This window comes from Monodon monoceros, unplaced genomic scaffold (genome assembly GCF_005190385.1).
Source record: "Monodon monoceros isolate NGI ecotype Baffin Bay Population unplaced genomic scaffold, NGI_Narwhal_1 Super_Scaffold_16, whole genome shotgun sequence".
Taxonomy (NCBI): Eukaryota; Metazoa; Chordata; class Mammalia; order Artiodactyla; family Monodontidae; genus Monodon; species Monodon monoceros.
In genome coordinates, this window is record NW_021703772.1 from 18,987,819 (window position 1) to 19,003,665 (window position 15,847).

Sequence of the window (15,847 nt, forward strand, 5' to 3'; positions counted from 1 at the left end):
GGCAAAGAAGCCTCTGGGATTTTAACTGGCCCAACAGGATGAATGGTGGTGCGTCCACTCAGTCAAGGAATGCCGGAAGAGGACCAGCATTAGGCAAGGTTCAGTGGGGAAATTTGGGACGTGAATTAAAGATGCTTTCCAAACATTCATAAGGAACTGTCGAGGAGGCAGTTGGAGGTATGGGTCTGGAGCTCAGAGGGGATGAGTCATCCTGGGATAGGGTGTAATTAAGCCGAGAGCAGGCCGAGATCGCCCAGGGGAGAGTGCAGAGTGAGAGCAGCCTTCGTGAAGTCATGTTTCATGGCTGGATGAAGGGGAAGAAGCTGCAAAGGAGACTGAGGAGGAGCCACAGAGGCAGGAGGGGGAAAGGAGCGCTGTGCTTTCACAGAAGCCAAGGAAAGAGAGCATGGGCAGTGGGCGATCATATCAACCACTTCTGAGAATCAGTCAGATGAGAGGAGGATGTGTCCGCAGAACACATGAGGAAAACCACCGAATCATCTAGACCTCAGGCTACTTTTGCCAAAGCGCGAGGACGACCCCGCCACTTTCTTGCTGTGACACTTCCACAAGCACACCTCTTACAAAACCAAGTCCATGCTTCTTGACGTGGCATTCAGGGCCCACCATAGTTCAGCTCTTTGGGGGTCTCCACAGCCTCATCTTCCTGGTGGTCTCCACCAGAGCTCCAGGCTCACAGTGGCTCTTGATCAGACCCCCAATCCCTGGCCCCCACTCCCACCCATCCACACTCTGCTCAGCTGCCTCCTGCCCCAGCTGGCCCAGCTCAGTGCCCATGTCCTCCAAGGCCCCAAATACCTGTAGTTGGAGGCAATCTTTCCAATTCCCAATCACTCAGAGCACTTTGCAGCTATTTTATAGGAAGTACAGCATTTAGAGTTGATTTTGTCCTCCACTTGCTTGTGAGTTTGGGGGAGGGTGTGATCCATGTCTGGCCTGCAGTGGACACTTCATAACCTTGGATTCTGTTGAACTTCAAGAGGGTGATAGATACTCTGTGGGGTGGGGCAAGGCAGATTCAGCAGGTGGGGTGTCATCTCCTCAACAAAACCAGGTCTTCTGAACTCAGGTGGGAAACTGGGGGCCCAGGGGGGACCAGAGGATTTCTTAACATCCCCTCTTCTGGTGCATCCACACAGCCCATCACTAACAGCACGGGCTGTCTCAAGAAGCCTAAGCACAGAGTCACAGCGCCATCTCCTGGCAAGATGGGACACTGTTCCTTAAGGAAAAAATACTTTCTGAAAGGTCTCCATAAGAGAGATGCAAATTAAAAATTAGGATTGACATACGTGCACTACCATGTCTAAAATAGATAGCTAATGGGAACCTGCTGTATAGCACAGGGAGCTCAACTCGGTGCTCTGTGATGACCTAGATGGGTGGGATCGGGGGAAGGGAGGTCCAAGAGGGAGGTGATATATGTATATGTACAGCTGATTCACTTTGTTGTACAGAAGAAACTAACACAACATCGTAAAGCAAATATACTCCAATACAAAAAAAAGAATTATGAAAAAAATAAAAATTAGAACCAAGAAGAACATCAACCTGTTAAATTAACAACAAAATTTTAGAAGGTGTAAAACTCAAAACTGGCAGAGGTGTAGAGAAAACACTTGTGTATTGCTGGTGGCACTATAAATTTGACCATGCTTTCCAGAGGGCATGTTGACAAAATGATCATATACCTTGCATGATTTTACCTCTGGGGTGATACCCAGTGTAAGTTACCTAAGAGGAAAAGAATAACATACTCTATGCATGCAAATGTAATTATACACTTTTCTATGTCAGTGAAGATCTAGAAGCTTATGCAATACTTAGCTAGCAATAGGGTGTAGTTAAACCAAGTATGATCTGATCATACAATAGGTATTGTGCGGGCATTAAAATGACAGATACGGGGCTTCCCTGGTGGCGCAGTGGTTGAGAGTCCGCCTGCCGATGCAGGGGACACGGGTTCGTGCCCCGGTCCGGGAAGATCCCACATACCGCAGAGCGGCTGGGCCCGTGAGCCATGGCCGCTGGGCCTGCGCGTCCGGAGCCTGTGCTCCGCAATGGGAGAGGCCACAACAGTGAGAGGCCCGTGTACCGCAAAAAAAAAAAAAAAAAAAAAAAAATGACAGATACGTTCATTGTATTGAAACAAAGAACAGTCTCTATAAAATAATGTCAGGTGACAAAAAGAGCACCCCAAATGTGATTTTCATAATACAGACTATGCAGTAGAAACAGTGGGTGCAGCAGAAAGGATCAGAAGAGGATTTTAAATCTTATAAGTAATTGATGATATTCAATGGTGAAGGAGCATTTTGAGTTTTTTGCTTAGTTATTTACTCTTTGGCTGAAGCTCATTCTTATTATAGAGTCTTCAGCTGTTGAGTGAAAAGAAATCAGATAAGGAGAGAACTGATTGGGACAACGTCCGGAGCTCATGGGGCTGGGGAACAGCTCTTGGGGACGGTCAGAGTCATAGAAATTCCCCAAGGCTTTTGTCCAAAACTTTTCACTTCCTAGCACAAGCTCTCACATGTGATATGTGTTCAATATATATCCGTGGAGCTACTAACTAAGGTGATGCAGTGCCAGAAATACCGGCCATCTTCCTCAGCACCATTCTCTCGCAAGAAGCCTCCTTCAGTTGCCCCTCAGCCCTATGTCTTCAGATGATTTGCCCTGGTTCTATGTGGGCCAGATCACACAGTGAGGCTAAAACCGAACCCTGCTGCCTGACCTTCCTGATGCCTTCAGTGCCTCCTCCAAAAATGACTCTTGGACTGGCCGGAAGGTAGGTCCTGATGAGCTGGACAAGTCTCACATTTGGATTCACAACCAGCCTCGTTTCATCAAAACTGTCGGCATGCCTCCTTTGTCCTGGGTGTGTAAAATGGCTATGGCACAGATTGGATTCTCCAGAAACAGATGCTGAGATGGAGTCTGGGGTGCAAAGGGTTTATCTGGGATCAGCCCCTGTGAAAGAGAGGGGATGCAGGCAGCACTGGGCAAAGGCAGAAGTGGAACTGCGATGCCGTCTCCACAAAGCCTCCATCAACACTGGAGCCTTGGGCTCTGGAGGGAGTTTTGCCCACCAGAGCGTCCCTCATTAGGTTAAAATGGCTGGGCCACTCCACCCCTACTTCACTCAGTCGTCAGACGGGTGGGCAGCCCCTAGAAGGGGAAATTGGTTTCTCTGCAGCTGACCCTCAAGGAGCTGGCAGCTGGAGGCTGCCCATAGATGGGAGGCTGCCCATCCCCCATAGGTGGGCAGCAAGCTGTTCCAGGAAGAGGAAACACGGTACATCTCTGTGTTAACCATGGGACATTTGGTAGATGAGGAAACTGAGGCCAAGGTCATAGTCACCAAGCAGTAGAACTATGAGTCCAGCTTGTGCTTCTGAAGGAACCCTTACTCCCACCCTGATTGCCTATCACATAGTGACCCAGCACCACACCAGGAGAAGGCCCCAGGCAGAGCCACCCCATCAAGAAGGTCTCCCATGGATAGATGTTACTGGACGAACTGTGAGTGATCAGAAGGGGCCACAGAGTACCCAGCAGTGTCAGTGACATTCGCCATGGCATCAGAAAAGCAGGGCCTGGAATGCTTCTCTTACCCGCTCCATCTCCCCGCTCTGCCGCCACCCCCGGGACTTATAGCCCGCACCTTGTCTGATCTTCCTATACTCCTACATGCCGGGATGTTGCACTTTGCCCATGCCTCTATTACACATGGCCTACCCTACTGTATTCATATGTCTACTGTCTGTCATATGTCTTCCGCCTGCACAGTGAGTCCCTCCATAGCACAGACGCTGCCCTGGTCATCAGCTCTTAACTTTGCATCATTTTACTTTTAATTTCAAAAGACAAGCAAGTTTACATCAATTGGTTTTGGAAGTAGAGTGTAATGAAATTCAGCTCAACTATTTCCCAGCTGTGAGACCCTGGGCAAATAACTAGCCTGTCTATGCCTTGATCTCTCATGAGGATAACAGGTACTCCCACAGAGCTGTAACGAGGATTAAATAACATAGTGAAGACTCAGAGCAAGGTCAGTATCTGACAGATACCAGATTCTCATTCCCTAGTAATGGCTGTTTTTTTAAGTGAAGAATTCAGGGTGAGGATCAAGTCTTCCCGCCCTAAATGAACACAACAAGGACTAAGAGACAATTCCTAGGGCACCAGGTGCATCTATGGGTCATTCCCCGGGGGAAGGTGATGCATTCGCTCAGACTTTTAAGTTTAAAATGAGACAATTTAAAGAAAAGTATTAAGCAAATTATAGTCTGAGTGGTGCATGGATATGGCAAAATCTGTGAAGGAAAGCCGCAAATGATGGTGTTTGGGGAAGCACAGCCCATGCCTAGGGCATTATTAAACCCATCCACGCTCTTATGGGAGAAATGAGGCATCCCAGAAAGGGCAGTAGGGTCACTGCCTTAGAGTACCGCAGTGGAAAATTCCAGCTCAACATTCAATCCTTCCAATCCAGAGCTCCCCTGCCTGACAGGGAGCTCCTGATGTTATGTGTGGAAGCTGGACTTTCCCAGCCTGGGGGCCCAGTCTGCCATCTCCTGCATCTCCTTCATTCCTTCCAACGATGGTATGCTGGAAATAGTGCTGGAAGAAGGGTCAGAAGCCCCAAGTTCCGGTCCGAGGAGCTTATTTGCCTTGTGTTCTTGATCAAGTCACTTCCCCACTTGCTGCCTCAGTTTCCCCATATGACTTTGGGTGTGGAAATGAACGAGCTCTAAATTCAGTACTGGTCGGGCGGTGCTTTAACGATTATGGTGAATCCTCAATGCCAGCAGAGGGCCCCAGACCCTAAGGAACAGATTCGAGGCAACCTCCAGACCACCCAGTAAAGGGCGGAGAGAGTCACAGTGGGACAGGAAGGGTGAGAGCTGCCAACAGAGATGGGGTAACCAAGGGACTGACTGGAGGGACAGGCTGCTCAGGAGAAAGATCACTGTGTGGGTGCAGGGCGAGCGGTGTCCCAGCCTGGCTCTGGGCAGGGCACTTTATCTCTCTGGGCTAATAGCAATTAGAGACCAACCGGTTGGTCTGTATTCGAAAGCAGCATTGCATTCCAGCACTGCTTTCCCTTAGGAGCCTTCATTAATGGGTGGGTGTTGACAATTAGTCTCTCTCTGTCTCTCTCTCTCTCTCTCCACCGGTCCCCCCATCCAAATATTTTTAAATACTTGAGGAAAAGAAATGTAGCATCATGGAAAACTATCATGTTCTACAGAAGACTCAAATGCATCATTTTTACCTCATCTAAGTTCACATTATAAAAATTAAAATTTTAAGATGTTTAAATAAGACAGCTCACTAGTATATCACTGGTAATGGGTTTTTTAAAAAAGCTATAAACAATCTAAATTTTAATCGGGAAATAATTACTTATATTACAGCAAATACTACCATAAAATATAAGATCTCTGCATGTACTGTTGCGGTCAAGGCATACTGCTCCTGAAGAAAATAAGAACTGGGAATTCCCTGGCGGTCCAGTGGTTAGGACTCCATGCTTCCACTGACAGGGCTGCGGGGTGCGGCAGGGAGGGGTGGGTGGGCCCAGTCCTTGGTGGGGCAACTAAGATCCCAGTAAGCCATGTGAGCAGCCAAAAAAGAAAAAGAAAGAAAAAGAAAGAACACAGGATAAATCCTATAAACGGGTAAATTTCTGGAAGGAAACACAAGAAACTCTTAACAGGCACTACCTTTGGGGCAATGGGAAATGGAGATTTACTTTTCAATTTTATACCTCTGTACACTTCTTTGGAATTTTCTAACAATGTCTGTATATTATTATTTTTTAAATGTCAACAGGGATTATCTGGCGGGGAGATTATGATTTTGTTTGTTTTTATCTTTATGCTTTACATTTTAAAAAACAAAACTGTTCTGTTCTTTTGAATGGATAGCACATTATAAGGTTCAGAAAATCAGGGCAATACTACAAAATACGCATGGAAATCTTCCTCCCACCTAGTTCCCATGTACCCCACTTTCTTACCTCCCCATTCCCCAGCCCATCTCTTGTCAAATCCCACGGACAACCACTTTTATTTTTTCATGTATCCTACCAGTATTTCTTTGTGCAGAATCAAGAAATAAAAATGTATATTCCAGTCCCCTTTCTTATATAAAAGGCAGTTAGCATACGATGTACACCATCTGCATCTTGCTTTTTCCATTTAACAAGGTGTCCTGAGTATCTTTCTGTATCGCTAAAAATATCTTTCCTCTCTTCCCCCTCCCCACTTTTTAAGTATTTAGCGTTATAAATTTCCCTCTCAGCACTGCTTTAGCCACCTTAGGGATGTAGAAATCAAGGCTCAAAGAATGTAAGTGATTTGCTGAAAATTACACAGGAAGTGTGACACTGTTGGCTGGGCAGAGCAGAAATTCTGTTGAAGCCCAGACTCTCCTTAAATGTCCTCTGTGCCTCTAGGTAAACTAGGACTGCTTAGGACAGATGTCCACTGGAGTTTGCATGTTACCGAGGGGCTCTGCAGGAGAAAACTTGACCTTTTCCCTCGTGGTCCAGTGGTTAAGAATCCTCCTTCCAATGCAGGGGACTAAGATCCCACATGCCGCGGGGCAACTAAGCCCGTGCACCACAACTACTGAGCCCGCGCTCTCTGGAGACCGCACACCACAAATAGAGAGAAGCCTGCGCACTGCAGCTACTGAGCTCATGTGCCACAACGAAAGGTCCCACATGCCACAATGAAGATCTTGTGTGCCGCAGCTAAGAGCCACCGCAGCCAAATAAATAATAAATCATTTTGTTAATTTTAAAAAATAAAAAAATAAATGTGCAGCTGGTGGGCTGGGACTTCCTGAAGAAGGTAGACTGGGAAGGAGGTCTAGGGGAGAGCAAGCGAGCTAATGAGCCTGGAGGCAGTCACTGTGTGTGAAAGAAATCTGGTAGAGGAGGCTGTACCGGGCAGCAGGGCTGGGATGCTGGCGGATGCTGTGAACCCAGGTGGGAAGTGAGGCTGTACCTGACCAGAATTCAGTCCGCATTCCATATCCTGAAACTCTGGGAAGGAGATGGCTCTGATACAAGGGAATGAAGGGTATTACTAGGGGCCAGAATTTCGACTATGGGAACCCATTTTGAAATAGCTGATCTGAAGTAGATGGAAAATTTCTGTTGGCCAAAGAGAGAGACAGAAGCCACAGAGATCTGTGGTCAGAGGAGTAAGGAAATGGCACAGGCAGTGGGGTGGACAGTGGAGGGGGGGCCTCAGCCAATGCAGAGGGTGGCGACTGCAAAGGACAGCAGGGCAGTGGGACTGTAGTCCAGCACGAAAGAGCTGACTGTGTATGGAACAGACTCCAAGAAGGAGTTGCGGGTGGGGTGGGGTAGGGGTTAATCCCAGGGGAAAATACCAGGTCTTTTGCTAATCAAAGTGCGTCACTTTGAGCTCCGGGGTTTTGGCATATCACCTGCAAAGGCAGCACATTTATTATGATCAGCAGGGGAGAAGTGAATACACACAACTCATATTGGTTTATTTTTGTCATTATTTAGTTTAAATCGGTATCACAGCCTGCATAGCAGCCATTATTATTCTCATTGAATACCCAAGGACGCGGAAGCTCAGAGTTTTCCAAACGCACATAACAAGAAGCTATCACCTCATTCCCCCACCCGGTTTCCTTTAAATCCAGGTGCACATAACTGACTTGATGGAGAGGCCTGCACATCCCCCAGAGATGCTGGGTTTGCACCTGGATACATAATGGCATGGAGTTTGGGTGGTATCTTTCTTAGAAGGGCATGAGTGCATTTTGTTAGGCATGGACATTTCTGAATTTGTGTGTAACGTAGCACAGAGGGTGTGTGTGAATATTGGGCAACTAAAGGGGAGGGCTGTAGTTGTGGTCGTTCTGCGATACCCATTCCATTCCTCTTTATTTTGTAGCAGCCATGCCACTGGGAGAATTGACCTCAGTCAAGGATGAACCCTGATTCGTCTTAAACGTGCTTTCCTGGTGACAGGGATTGGTTCTGGAATGAGGACGTGGTTGATTTGGGGCTAATGAGATACAAAGAGAAGTTTGCCGAGGGCTTTAGGAAGGTGTTTCCTTCTCTTAAAAGAAAGTATAGGAAAAGATTGTCTCTTCCTCTGTATGTTGCTGGGCATCGATAAGGAGTCCAGAACTGCTGCTGCCACCTCAGAACTTGAAGCTGGCACTGGAGGGGAAAGCAGAGCTAAGACAATCAAGGGAAAGTATATCAGAGCCACTGGATCAAAGTGGCTCTGGAAGACCAGCCTGCCCCTGGACGCCCTGTTAGGTGAACCAATAAATCTCCATCCTGTTTAAACCAATTCAAATTGAGTTTTCTGTTACTTGTGCCTGATACTGTTACAGCCTGCCTTCTGAGGAATTTAATCTCAGTGAATTCAGGGTCTCCTCAACTCCCCTGGGGTCGTGTCTAAGTTCCTGAGTACTTGTGCAAGGCTGAGGTTGGGGCGTGAGAGTAGGTATTTGAGGCATTCATCACACCATCTGGTCCTTAGTTGATGGGCCATACAGGTTGCTATTGTGCTGTTCCTGATTCTCATCCTCTCTTTCTCTCTCCACTTCTGTTCCACTCTTGGGCGCACAAAATGTCATGGGACTTTCAAAGGCTTGGTCTCCTCCTGCATTCTCTTGGATGCTAGGATCCAAGGGATGCTGCTCCTTTACCATGCTGGGTTTGGGGAACCTCTGTAAAGTGATCTAAGGGCCTATCTCCACACACACCCCACATAACACTTTTTACTTTGGACTTTACCCAAGTATTGAGGCAGAGGCCACCTCTGCTCTCAGATACCAAACAAACCAGCCAGGGGGAGGAGGCAGGGGCAGGCTCCCCCTCCTCAGGGACTCACATCTGCTCACTCTTGCTTCCCATCTAACTCTTCTCTTCCTGCCAAACCAAGAGATCTTCATATCCTCTTGGGGCTCAAGAAGTCTCACGCTATTTCATATTTATTCTCTGAAATCTCTTGTGCTTTCTATTTGTCCCATCTGTTCTGTTGTTTCTTTCTCTCTCATTTCTTCCTTCTTTTATTTACTAACTGTGTTTCTATTCTTTTAGGACTTTTTTCTAGACATTGCAGCATGCATGATTAAAATATCAAAATCTAAAGTTAATCAAAATGTTTCCTCTTCCCAGATAACACAAGGATTTTCAAATACTTTAAATACTCCATTTTCACCACCCCTGGTTTGTATGTTATGGTTGGCAGCATTTTAATTCTAACCTCACAGGACATTATAATTCTTAAGGTGGTTTTTTTTTTGCAGTTATGATTCATTTAGATTCATCTACATTTTTACCACTTTCCTTGCTGTTTATTCCTTTTAGTTCTCAGATCTAACTTGTAGAATCACTTTCTTTCTGAAGCATATTCTTTAGAAAATTTCCTTTACTGAGGTGAACTCTGTTTTTGTTTGTCATAAAATAAAACTTTTTATCTTCCTTATAAATTTTCTCTGTGTGTAAAATTATAAGTTGGAAGTTACTTTCTTTCAGCACTCTGAAGATGCTCTACTAAGTTCTGGGTTTCCATTATCTACTGAGAAGTCAGCTATTAGACTGTCATTTCTTTGAAAGTGATCTTTTTTTCTGTTACTTTCCATTTTTTTCTCTTTGGTTTTCTGCAGTTCACTATGATGTTTCTATGTGTGGGTTTCTTTCATTTACCCTCCTGGGGATTCATAGGCTTTTGGAATCTAGGGATTGTTATTGTTTATCAGGTCCAGAAAATATCAACTAATCTCTTCAGATAGCACTTCTACCCCATTCTCTCTCTACTCTCCTTCTGAGACTCTATTTAAATATGTTTTAGGCTTTTCTTTTTTATTTATTTATTTTTTGCGGTACGCGGGCCTCTCACTGTTGTGGCCTCTCCCGTTGCGGAGCACAGGCTCCGGACGCGCAGGCTCAGCGGCCATGGCTCACGGGCCCAGCCTCTCCGCGGCATGTGGGATCTTCCCGGACCGGGGCACGAACCCGTGTCCCCTGCATCGGCAGGCGGACTCTCAACCACTGCGCCACCAGGGAAGCCCTGTTTTAGGCTTTTCTACTTAACCTCCACATCTCTCATTCTCTTTCATACTTATTTTTGCATATTTTTAAACTTTCTGTATTACACTCTGGGTAACTTCTAACCTAACATTCAGTTTTCTCTTCAGCTGTGTTTCATCTGTTGTTAAATTCATTTATTAAGTTTTTCCTTTCACTTCTGTATTTTTCATTCATTTCTAGAAGTTCTATTTGCTTTTTTAAAAAATGTGTTCTGCTGCTCTTTATAGTTTCCCATTTGCTCCATGCCTTTTCAAACTCATCTCCTATTTCATTAAACATAAGAAGCATTTGTTATAAATAAAGTGTCTGATAATTCCAGTTTCTGAAATTCTTACGGGTTTATTCCTGCTACGTGTATTTTCTGCTGGCTCTTGTTCACAGTTCCTAGTTTCCTTGTGTATCTAATTATTTTCAACTATGTGCTGGATGTTGTTGGAATAATTTGTGGCTTTGGAAGAGATAACATTTTTCCAGGGAACATTTGTTGTTTGTTTCTGCCAGGCCCTGGGGTGATTACTGACCTTACCACCTTAAACCAAGTTCAAACTTTGACACTCTCTGGACCATTCAGATGAGGAAAGCATTGACTGTGCATCTATGTAAGAGCTAGTGTGCTCCTGGATTATGTTTACTCCGAGGATGTGGTCCTTTGAGATACCAGTTTTTTATAGATGGGATCTCCTATCGTACTCCCAACTTGTATGGGTCCTTGGCCTGCATAACCCCATATGGCTCTTGCTAGAATCGGCAGATGCCCTAGAGCAAAGCCACTTCTTTTTCTCACTAACTTCACTGTGTGCCTATTTTCCTTTCACTCGGGCCTAGTCTTTACTGTCTTGTCTTTTCAGTGCTTTTAAGAAGATTTTCTTTATATCTCATTCACCATTTTAAATTGTTTTTAGTGGAATATGTTTTCTGAATAACCTAGCCTGCCAAAGCTCTCAAATCTTTTCTTTAAGCCAAAGGTATTACCTTCCCTCCCCAAAGACCTCACTTTTGAAACTCAAAAGCCAGAAGAGCTCTTCTTTGTATCATTTCTTTCTTGAGACCATAAACAAGGAAACTCTAACTTGAATGAGAAAAGGGCTAGAGGGTAGAAAGAAGTACCCCTCAATTTGGATTATTTCAAAATATTATACGACCACATATGTAAACTGCTTAACCTGGTGCCTAGTACGTAGTTAGGGTTCAGTAAATAGTTGCTGTTGTCATGATTAGTACTTCCATATCCAAACTCCCCTTCTTTAGGAGGCCTTCCTTCACTAACTTTGTCCCATTCCAATTCTTCTTTTACTGTATTGTATCAAAGTATCTTTTTATCTCCTGTCCCCCAACACGCTGTTGATTACCCTGATTGCATTTTCAAATGTGCACTTTTTCTTGGGAAGATGCAATGAATGAACATCATGCCCAGAAGCTTCTGCAAGTGTCTTGGTCTTGTTTCTTTGTTAACTCGGGTATGGGAGCTCTTTCAGCTGTAGGAGAAAATTGAGAAGAGTTCAATTCAAACTGCATTAAACAGGGACTTCCCTGGTGGTCCAGTGGTTAAGACTCCACGCTCCCAATGCAGGGCCTCGACCCTTGGTCAGGGAACTAAGATCCCACATACCGCAACTAAGCCCGTGCGCTGCAACTACTGAGCCCTTGCGCTCTAAAGCCCATGCGCCGCAACTAGAGAAGCCCGTGTGCCAGAGTGAAGATCCAGTGCAGCCTAAATAAACAAATAAATAAATAAAAATTTTAAAACGGAACTATAAAAAAAAGCATTAAACAAAAAAGGATTCTATTGGTTAATGTAACAGAAAAAACCTAGTGTAAGGTCTTCAGGTACAGTTTGATCCAGGGGTTCAATGAATGTCAGGAGGACCTTGTCCTTCTCACCACACTGTGGTTCTTTTGCCCTCTGTTTTATCTTCATTCTCAAGCAGCTCCACTCTGCATGGTAGCAGAATCTCCACACTTACATCCTCACAGCTCCAAATCCAGTGGAAAAGAGTTCCCATTATTGGCAGCCAAAGTCCCAGGGTTCACCCCTATTGGGCTAATTCGGTCAATACCTTCCTCATTGTGACCAGGGGAATTTGATGTGCTCATTGGCTAAGTCTGAGTCAGATGTATACTTCCTGGAATCCATGGTTAAGCTCCTCTGAAAATCAGGTGCTCTGAGATTGGAGGAAATGTGGTTCCCTGAAAGAAAACTTGGGGGGATTGCCAAAAGAGGGGTGAAATGGATCCTGGGTAGACAAAAGCATCATCTGTCCACTTCAATCTCCAACAGCTGACAGAAAAAGGCTCAGTAATGGGACCTGTGGGGCAGACCAAACTGCAGTAACAAGGTGCTGGTTCTGTCCAGGTCCTTAGGGCACTGGCATAGGTGCTGCTAGGTTTTAGCCACACAGACAGGACAGGAGCTGGAGACTGGGTGACTGGCATGAAGGCTGCTCTCACAGCCTGCCAACCACTCTGGCACAGGGGACTCAATTTGCGATTTATCAGTAATGTTCTCATCCAGGCTACTCTCTTGGCTTCCTCAAGCTGCTTAACTCCTACTGATATAAAAATAACACTTAAACAGGATCCCGGCCCCATGTCCTAGACGAATCAGCTATCCAGAGATGGCAGCTAAATTCACCCTAGGGTCAGAGGACAGTGTCCTTATTATACCCAGTTTTGAGAGCGAGCCGAGATGTAGGGTTTCAAGAAATATTATACCATGACCAGAGAAAAAACTCTAACACCCGAAGAGTATTTATTTCCCGATAAAAGCCAGTACCTTCTGCTGATTCACCCTGCTGAAGAGGATGGGTGGGGCTGGGCTGGCCACAAGAGCAGGTGTAGGAGCTCCTTTTTTACAACTGGAAAATCACGACGATTTTAGTGTTGTGCAGCATGGTGTCTGCCCCAGCTGAGCCCTCCTCCATCCCAAGCTTGATGCCACCATGAGATGCCTACTGGAGACTCCGAGCTCCCACCCCACCCGCCAGCCTGCCTGCTTTCAGAACCTTGTAGCTGGAGGGCTAGGGAGACTGGGACCAGGTGGCGAGGTAATAATTATGGTAAACACTTACTGAGCATATATTATGTGCCAGGCCTGTGCTTCATTGACATTAAGCTTAGTGACTGAGAGTTTCTGGTCAAACCCAGAAACACTGGGTTTGACCCTGGACTTCCTCTCACTAGCTTTGAGGTTTTGATCAAGTTACTTTATCCCTTTGTGCCTTGATCTTCTGACTTGTGGCATCATCATAATAAAAGAACTTACCACATAGGGTTGTGAGGGGTTACATGGGATCCTGCACACAATGTGTTTTGCAGCGTCTAGTAGATATTCAGCACGGCATAAATGTGAAGCTGCATTATATACGCTTGTAATTTCTAATGCTACCCCGATCCCAGGATGTAAATGCATTAGTAAGATGGCATTAGCAGATGCATTAGTCGATGGGTCAGTGGCTTAAATAAGACAGAAGTTTATTTCTCCTTATCACACAACAGTCCAGAGATGGGGAATGGAGGAGATTCTATTCTTTTCAACCTGCCTCTTCCACCATTGGGTTCAAATGGCTGATCCAGCTCCCACCACCATATCATAATTCCAGTCAGTAGGAGGAGGAAAATCTGCCCTTTCCTCCTAAGGGCACCCTAAAAGGTTGCATATAACATTGCTGGGCAGATCCCATTGGCCACGCTTAGTCACGTGGCCATGCTATCTGCAGAGGAAACTGGGAAATATAATCCTGCACTTCATTAAAATTGTGAAGAATTACTAGCAGAGGAAGGAGAAGGGGAGAATAGATGTTGCTCTGCCAGAGCCCACCGCCTGGCCACCCCTCACAAAGAGCACATTTAGCACCCTTCAAAGGGAGGCAAGGCAGAGTTCCATCTGGACACAGCTCCAGCTGAGAGCCCAGGATCTCTGAGGGCCTGGGTGTGGATGGGTCCTCAGAGTCTAGAGCGCTGTGAACCAAAAGGCAGGTAATCTGGCCCTCCCCCTCCCTGAGATAACAGTGCAGGAGGAACAGGATAAACTTCAGAACAGGAAAGAAAGGCAAACACATGGCAGTTACCTGATCTTTAACAGTCACTGAATCTAGTTGGACAGGAATTGCAATGCTGCTTCCCCGCAGTGGAGCAAGTTCTGCGGCAGCTCATCCCCAGCTCTGGGAAACTGTCTACTCTCCTTCATGGCCTCTGGCATTGCCTCCTGGGAAGTTATTTCTCACCCGACATCCCCTGTGGCTGCACTTGAGACCACTCTGTCCTTGCAGATGTTACAACTTTCACAGTCCTCCTTCTGCTGGTGCAGATTTGGGGGGCTAGGGACAACTGGGGGGTCAAACCAGTCTTTGCTGACCAGGTTTGTAGTTTCTTTGCCAGTGTAATACCCTCAAAATCTCCCAAGGCTTCTGATTTATTTTCATATTTGTGTAACCACAGCCAACAGTCTCACCATCTTTATGCTTGAATACTCTGGACTTGGTGTTCTTCCTGTTTTCTCTCAAACTGCTGGTGGCTACCTTGAGGTCGTCCGAAAAAATATGATTGGCTGTGAAGAGAACTTCCCTCTTCTGCCCACTGGGCTGGCTTTCACTGTCTACAAAACAGTGTGTGCTTGAGAAATGTTTGAGACCACAGGTACAGCCCTTGCTAAGGTTGCCTCTTTCAAACCACCGTTTACAGCTCACTGCCTGAGTGCATTTCTCTTGTGGGACTTTACTAGTAGCAGCAAGCAGAATCCAATACACGCTAGTTTCCGTGAGTTACAGGCTCTGTTAGCATATGATGACATCTCAAGGCATCATAGATGACAGGTATGCCACACGTTTTGCCGTATCATAGCAATGGTCACCAGATTACCAGTGTACAATAGTTTTCTTTGCTACCCGCAGTCCAATTTCCAAACCAATGCCACTTGTTTTAGGCTTTTAAAGCAGTGCCACTTCCAGATGCCAACTTGTGCATTAGTTAGGATACATGTTTGATTGCTGTAACAAAGACTCAATTTAAGAATGACTTAAACAAGGAAGTTTATTTCTCTCATGGAACAGTCTATAGACAATCTAAACCTGGTAGGCTGACTCTGAAAACTTTAACAAGCATTTTCCATCTTGGCTATGACATACCTCCTCTAGCTCCTGCCATCACGTTAGCATTCCAGACATCAGAAGGGGAAAAGGAAGAGGGGAACTCATGCCTCTTTCTTTTAAGGCATGACCTGGAAGTTGCTTCCATCGCTACCACTCACATTGGCCAAATTAAGTCACAAGGCTATATTTAACTGCAAGGGTTGGGAATTTAGGCAGCTATTCCAGCTAAAATTCAAGTGATTCTATTACTAAAGGAAGAAGAGAGAAATAGATATTGGGAGGCAACTGGCGGTCTCTGACACAGACTGTTTTTATCCTCATTTTAGATTCGTGGAAACAGGCGCAGAAAAAACAAGCAATGCTTTCCAAGGTCAAATGGCAGAGCATGAATTTTAATCAGGTCCATCTGACCCCAAAACAGATTTTCCATCACATCCAGCCAACATAGTTTGGTCATCAAGGTGCCCACTGTTCACGAAGAAATAGAAGGCACTTACATGTGAGTGTAAATGTGAGTGTCAGCCCAGTGTACAGTGAGATATGCACACAGAACGTGGCTATAAGGAGATCAGTGCAATGAGGGTGATGCACTCAAGGGAGACTTTGTTTAAAGAGGAGCCCCTGTTATTGGTCC